This window comes from Cupressus sempervirens, chromosome 10 (assembly GCF_028749045.1).
Source record: "Cupressus sempervirens isolate cs-2001-9-10 chromosome 10, ASM2874904v1, whole genome shotgun sequence".
NCBI classification, from domain to species: Eukaryota; Viridiplantae; Streptophyta; class Pinopsida; order Cupressales; family Cupressaceae; genus Cupressus; species Cupressus sempervirens.
Window position 1 is genome coordinate 749,126,281 of NC_143127.1, and position 6,897 is coordinate 749,133,177.

Below are 6,897 nucleotides of genomic sequence, written 5' to 3' on the forward strand. Positions count from 1 at the left end.
AGTGTAATGACATGTTCAGCTCTTATAGTTATACTTTATCCTTAATCACTTCTTTTAAGAAACATTATTGTAAGAAGGATTATCTCCCATTACATCCCCCAATTCATATATTATAAGAAAGACATTGTGAAGTGTAAGGATAGAAGTGAAACATAGGGTAAATTTTCTTTAGAATGTTGAGTTTAGCAGTAGCTATGAGATAGATTCTACCTAATGATAATCTCTACTCTGGGTGGTTTTTCTCATGTTGTCATATTTTTCTCAAGTTCTTATGCTTGTTGCAGTTCCCTATATTTGTTTAGTTGGCTTTGTTTTTTAATAGTCATCATATTTCTTCCTATCAATCATCCTTGTCTTCATGTCAGTTTGGAATCCACATAGTAGCTTCTTCATTTATTTTTATGTATATGGTTTGTTCTTCTTGGTAAAGGTTGATGTTACTCTTATTTTGGTATGACACCATCTTCCTTATGTTTGAGTCTTTGATAGAAAATACTGATGGGGACACAACCCCAAGCATAGAATGGACACAACGAGAAAGAGAAAATTTTATTAACTATAAAAATATGCTAGTACACTTAGTGCAGAGAAAAAAGACTCCAAAACATGCCCTACTGGCTTACAATAGTATAAATCTAGAGATAAATTCTTCTCCCAATACCTTCTCTCAAATTTCACTCCGAACTGCCTTTTACAATGCTAGAAATATTCTTAAATAGACCCTAGAGAATTAAGGATTAGGAATACATTCTAGAAAGTGCTAGTTGGAATCCACCAACCAAATAGAAGGCTCTAGAAGTTGCATTAGAAGTTAGCACAAAATTAGAAGAATCCAGAAACGGTAACCGAACTTCTGGTAGGCATAACTTTTGAACTATAGCTCTGATTGATGAACTATTTATATTTCCAGAAAGCTCTTGAAGCACTCTATAGCCCTATTGACCAGCTTTTCTTGTCCCCCATTTTTCACCCCTGTTCAAGGTCATTTAATGTCCCTAACTTGACTTTGAAGCATTCTTAGGAGGTCTCCAAAAATTGAAAAACGGTGGGGCCTTTTGACCTGATTATTTTTTTGGAATGCTCTAAATTACAATGAAAATCATCTGGCCAATTTACACCTTCTAGTTCACCAAAATGATGGCTCAATTACATACTCCTATTTTTTTGACATTTACATGTATCCCAAGGTGTTCAAATACTCTATCCTAGAACCTTGACAGTGGAACTGCGAGAGTTGGAACCTTTATTTGACCCAAATGGGTATCTAGAAATGAAAACACATGAAATAGAAACTAAGTCTAAGTACATTTTTTTTGGTGACACAGGATTGCCCTTATACCTCTGGATGCTCCTACATCAGACACCCAGGGTAGATTGAAAAGTGACCCTTTCACTTTATGAATGGTAGAGGAAATCCCAAATGGGAAACCTCAGCTGTTGAAATCCAATTTGAGTCCTCTATTGGCTGTCCTTTACACTTGACCAAATATTCTTCATACTGCCTATTTTTGGTACTCCTACCCACATGACTATCCAAAATCTCCTCTATCTCCTCCTTCTTAGAAGTAGGAATTGGACATGGCTCTAACATCGACTCCTCATCTGCACCATCATCATGATACTTTGTTAAGTCAGCAATGTTGAAAATAGGAGAAATGTGAACACCATCTAGCAACTCCACCTCATATGCATTTCCTTAGTCTTGTTTCTTCACAATTTTGCAGGGGCCAAATTTCCTCATTTTTAGCTTGTTGTAAGTACTGGCTAGAAATCTTTCTTTTCATAAGTGTACCATGACTAGATCTCCTACTTGGAATTCTTTATGTCTTCTCCTTTGATCAGCCCTAGCTTTATACTCTTGATTCATCTTGGTAATGTGTGCCTAAACCTCCTCATGTAGATGCTTGATATGTTTAGCAAATTCTTCAGCTTCAGCACTTGTCCTCTCCCCTTACTCTATCTCCCTCAATTCTGGTGCAATCCTTGGGCTACTTCCATATACAATTTGGAATGGTGATCTACTAGTACTCCTATTTACAAAGTTATTGTAAGAAAATTCTGCTTGTGGTAGAATCAAATCCCATCCCTTAGGCTTATCCCCAACTAAACATCTTAGTAAATTGCCCAAACTTCTGTTTACCACTTATGTTTGGCCATTAGTCTACAGATGATGTGTGGAACTAAATTTCAAGTCTATTCTCAACTTCTTCCATAATGTTCTCTAGAAATACCCCACAAATTTAGTATCTCTGTCAAAAACTATACTCCTTGGGAGACCATGTAGTCTTACCACCTCTCTAAAAGACAAGTTTGCAATATGGATAGCATCATGAGTTTTGTGACATGGAATGAAATGTGCCATTTTGGAGAACCTATCAACCACCACAAATATTGAGTCATTACCCCTTTGTGTCCTCGGCAATCCAAGAACAAAATCTATACTTATGTCCTCCCATGGCTTTGATGGAACATGCAATGGCTGATATAGTCCAGTATTGTGACTAAATCCCTTGGCAACTTGACAAATCTGACAACTCTATACAAACTTCTTCACATCTTGTGAAATTTGAGGCCAAAAATAATGTTCTCTAAGAATAGCAATGGTCTTATCTCAACCAAAATATCCTACCATCCCTCCACTATATTTCTCCTTAATTAGATTTTCCCTCATGGAACTCCTTGGAATGCATAATTGACTGCCCTTGAATAACATACGATCCTAAATCCGATAGCCTAACCACTTAGTTCTATCTACAACAACAGGCTCTTTACAAGCTTTCCATGCTTTAGAAAAATTAAGATCCTCAGGGTACAGATTCTTGAGTTCACCAAACCCAACTACTTCAACTTGCATTACTGTAAGCAACAACTATCTCCTACTTAGTGCATTTGCAACCCTATTAGATTTTCCACTTCTATGCTTCAACACAAATGTATAGCTCTACAAGAACTCTATTCACATCATATGCCTCTGATTCAATTTACCTTTGCTATTTAGGTACTGTAATGCCTGGTGATTAGTATATAAAAAAAATTCCTTTGGCAATAAATAATGCCTCCATTTTTTTAAGGCCTAAACTATTGCATAGAACTCTTGATCATAAACAGAATACTTCTTTTTCACATCATTCAATTTTTCACTAAAATATGCAATAGGCTTACCTTCTTGGCTTAAGACATCCCCAATAGCACTACCACTAGCATCAAAATCCACCTGGAACACCTTTCTAAAATCTGGAAGTGTCAACACAGGTTGTTCTATCACCTTCTTCTTCAGCATTTCAAAACTTCTCGCAGCTACCGCAGTCTATTTGAACTCTTTTCTATCCCCTCTTATTGTGTCAGTCAGGGGTGCACATATGCCACTGAAATTCTTAATGAATTTCTTGTAAAAACTAACCAGACCATGAAATGATCTTACCTCAGTAGTAGACCTTGGAGTAGGCCATTCCAAGATGGCTTTTACCTTCTCTGGATCCATGTTGAGACCTTCAGGTGATATAACAAACCCCAAGTAGACTAACTCCCTTTTTGCAAAGATACACTTCTTTAGATTAATTAATAGTTTCTCTTCCCTTAACCTTTCAAGGATACTATGAATATGCAATAAATGTTCTTCCAAAGTCTTGCTGAAAATTAAAATATCATCCAAATAGACAATAAAATTTTTTCCCAAGAACTTCTTAAGTACCTCATTCATAAGCCGCATGAAGGTGCTTGGGGCATTCGTCAATCCAAAGGGCATGACTAACCACTCATAAAGACCCTCCTTGGTCTTGAAGGCAATTTTCCACTCATCTCCTTCTTGTATCCATATTTGATGATAGCCACTCTTGAGATCTATCTTTGTCAAATACTGAGCTCCGCTCAAGCAGTCTATAAGATCATCCATTCTTGGGAAAGGAAATAAATACTTGATGGTTATCCTATTTATAGCTCAAGAGTCTGTACACATCCTCCACTCTCCATCCTTCTTTGGTGCTAGTACTACAGGTACTACACATGGACTTAGGCTCTCTCGAATCAAGCCCTTCCTTAATAGCTCCTAAACCTGTCTATTTAGCTCCTCAGTTTTAGTAGGAGTCATCCTGTGAGTAGCCTTGTTAGGCAAACTAGCTCCTAGGATTAAATCTATTTGATCACTGATTTGCCTTACCAGTGGCAATCCTTCTAGAACATTATCAGAGATGATATCTCCAAACTCACCTAGTAAGTCTGAAACTTCAAGTGGTATTTCACTACTACCTTCTTTATCTTTCCTAGGGATCAAAGCATAGCACATAGGTTGATGTTTCATTCCATCTAAAAACTTCCTTCCATCAACAAGACAAATCCTAGCACTACTACATTCCTTTTCGCCTTCCTTTTTCATGGGCTTCAGTTTGTGGTGAACTCCATCCTTTGTTAGAGAGTATGTGTTTGCATGACCATCATGTACTGCATACCTATCAAACTGCCACAGTCTACCCAACAATAGATGGAAAACATCCATTGGAATAACATCATAGAGAACTTCATCATGGTAACTCCCAATTTGAACTTCACTAAACATTTTTCACTTACCAAAACCTTATGATCATCTTTCACTCAAGCAATCCGATAGGGCTGGGCGTGTTTCTCCCTCTTGAGCTTCAGCTTAGAGATGATCTCCTCTGATACCAAGTTATCAATGCTACCACCATCAATGATCATGTCACAACATTTATCCTCACACTTGCACCTGGTATGGAATAAACTCCTCCTTTTTCTTGGTTCAATCTCACCACTTAGTAGGACCCTTTCCTTTACTCTGAATGTGATGATTGTGCATCCTCATCCACATGAGAAACCCTAGCTTGACCCTCAGCTCTCCTATCTGTCCTTCCTTTTCATTGAAGGCATTCAAAGGAATGATGACCTTCTTCAGTGCAATGGAAATAGGTACCATGAAAATCTCCTCTTCCTTGTCCAGGTCCTCTACCTCTTCCTCTCTGATTTCCAAAGTCTTGATCATGGGAGTGGTTGAAACCCTCGTTCCTCTGGTTCTTGCTAGTACCCACATCTTCATTTTTCTTTTGGGTTTCATTTTGGCCTCTAGATAACCTACCACTACCCCTTCCTCCTTGACCATGCCCTCTTTGTCTCCCTTCAAACCTCTTATTTAGCTTCTCTTCAACTCGTAGGGCAAATTGGTATGCCTCTTCAATGCTGGTCATTCTTACTAGACTTAATTTCTCTTGGATGCTATGTCGCAACCCACTAATATAATGAGTAACCTTCTCCTTATTTTCTTCTACATGCCCAACTCTAATCAAAAGTCGATAAAACTCCTTTGTATATTCCTAGACTGATTTTCTTGCTTGTTTTAACCCATCCATCTTCTTAAACAAATCAAGCTCATAGTCAACAGGAATGAACTGCTTCTTTAGTTTGTCCACCTTGTGATCTTATCCTTTCCTCTTCTATTTCTTTCCAATTGAACCTCTTGCCACCAAATTTAGGCATGGCCTTTTAGTTTTTCCTTTGCAAACTTAACCCTATCTAGATCCCTAATATCCTCATACTCAAAGTACTCTTCCAGTTCATTGATCCAGTCGATCAACTCATCTAGTTTCAGATTTCCTGAAAAATATGCCCACATCAATTATAGGTATTTTCCCAAACTTAGTGATGGCCCTAAAAACCCTCTCCTCTACCTAATTTAGAACTTCCCTGTCAACTTCCCCTTTTGGTCTAATTTCTTCTTCTTCATTGTCGTCCTCACTTTTGTCACCTGTAGTAACATTTGTTCCTCTACAGAGCTCCTCCTAGAACGCTTGAACCTACCTTTGGAGGGCCCTAACCTCCTTAGGATTAATAGCTCTAGCCCTTCCACCACACTCTCTTCATGGAGGAATCTTCTTAACTCAAACCCACAACCAACCAGTCCTAGTGCAAACTACCTCATAGTCGGTGCTCTGTCTACACATTCAGGAAAATTGGCTCTGATACCACTTGATGGGGACACAACCCTAAGTACAAAATGGACACAATAGGAAAGGGAAAATTTTATTAACTATAAAAATATGCTAGTACACTTAGTGCAGAGAAAAAAGACTCCAAAACATGCCCTACGGGCTTACAATAGCATAAATCTAGAGATAAATTCTTCTCCTAGTACCTTCTCTCAAACTCCACTCCGAACTACCTTTTACAATGCCAAAAATGTTCTTAAATAGACCCTAGAGGGTTAAGGATTCAGGCTACATTTTAGAAAGTGCTAGTTGGCATCCATCGACCAAATAGAAGGCTCTAGAAGTCACATTACAAGTTGGCACAAAATTAGAAGAATCTAGAAATGGTAACCAAACTTTCAGGAGGCATAACTTTTGAACCATAGCTCTGATTGACGAACTGTTTACATTTTTGAAAAGCTCTCAAAGTGCTCTATAGCCCTATGGATGAGATTTTCTTGTCCCCCATTTTTCATCCCTGTTTGAGGTCATTTAATGCCCCTAACCTGACTTTGAAGCATTCTTAAGAGGTCTCCAAAAATTGAAAAATTGTGATAACTTTCAAACCGTAGGGCCTTTTGACCTGATTCTTTTTCTGAAATGCTCTAAATTACAATGACAATCATCCAACCAATTTACACATTCTAGTTCACCAAAATGATGGCTCAATTACATACTCCTATTTTTTTGGCATTTACATGTATCCCAAGGTGTTCAAATACTCTATCCTAGAACCCTGATAGTGGAACTATGAGAGTTGGAACCTTTATTTGACCCAAATGGGTATCCAGAAATGAAAACACATGAAATAGAAACTAAGTCTAAGTACATTTTTTTGGGTGACACAGGATTTCCCTTATACCTCTGGATGCTCCTGCATCAAATACCTAGTCTAATTTCACCATAACCAAAAACTAATTAACTT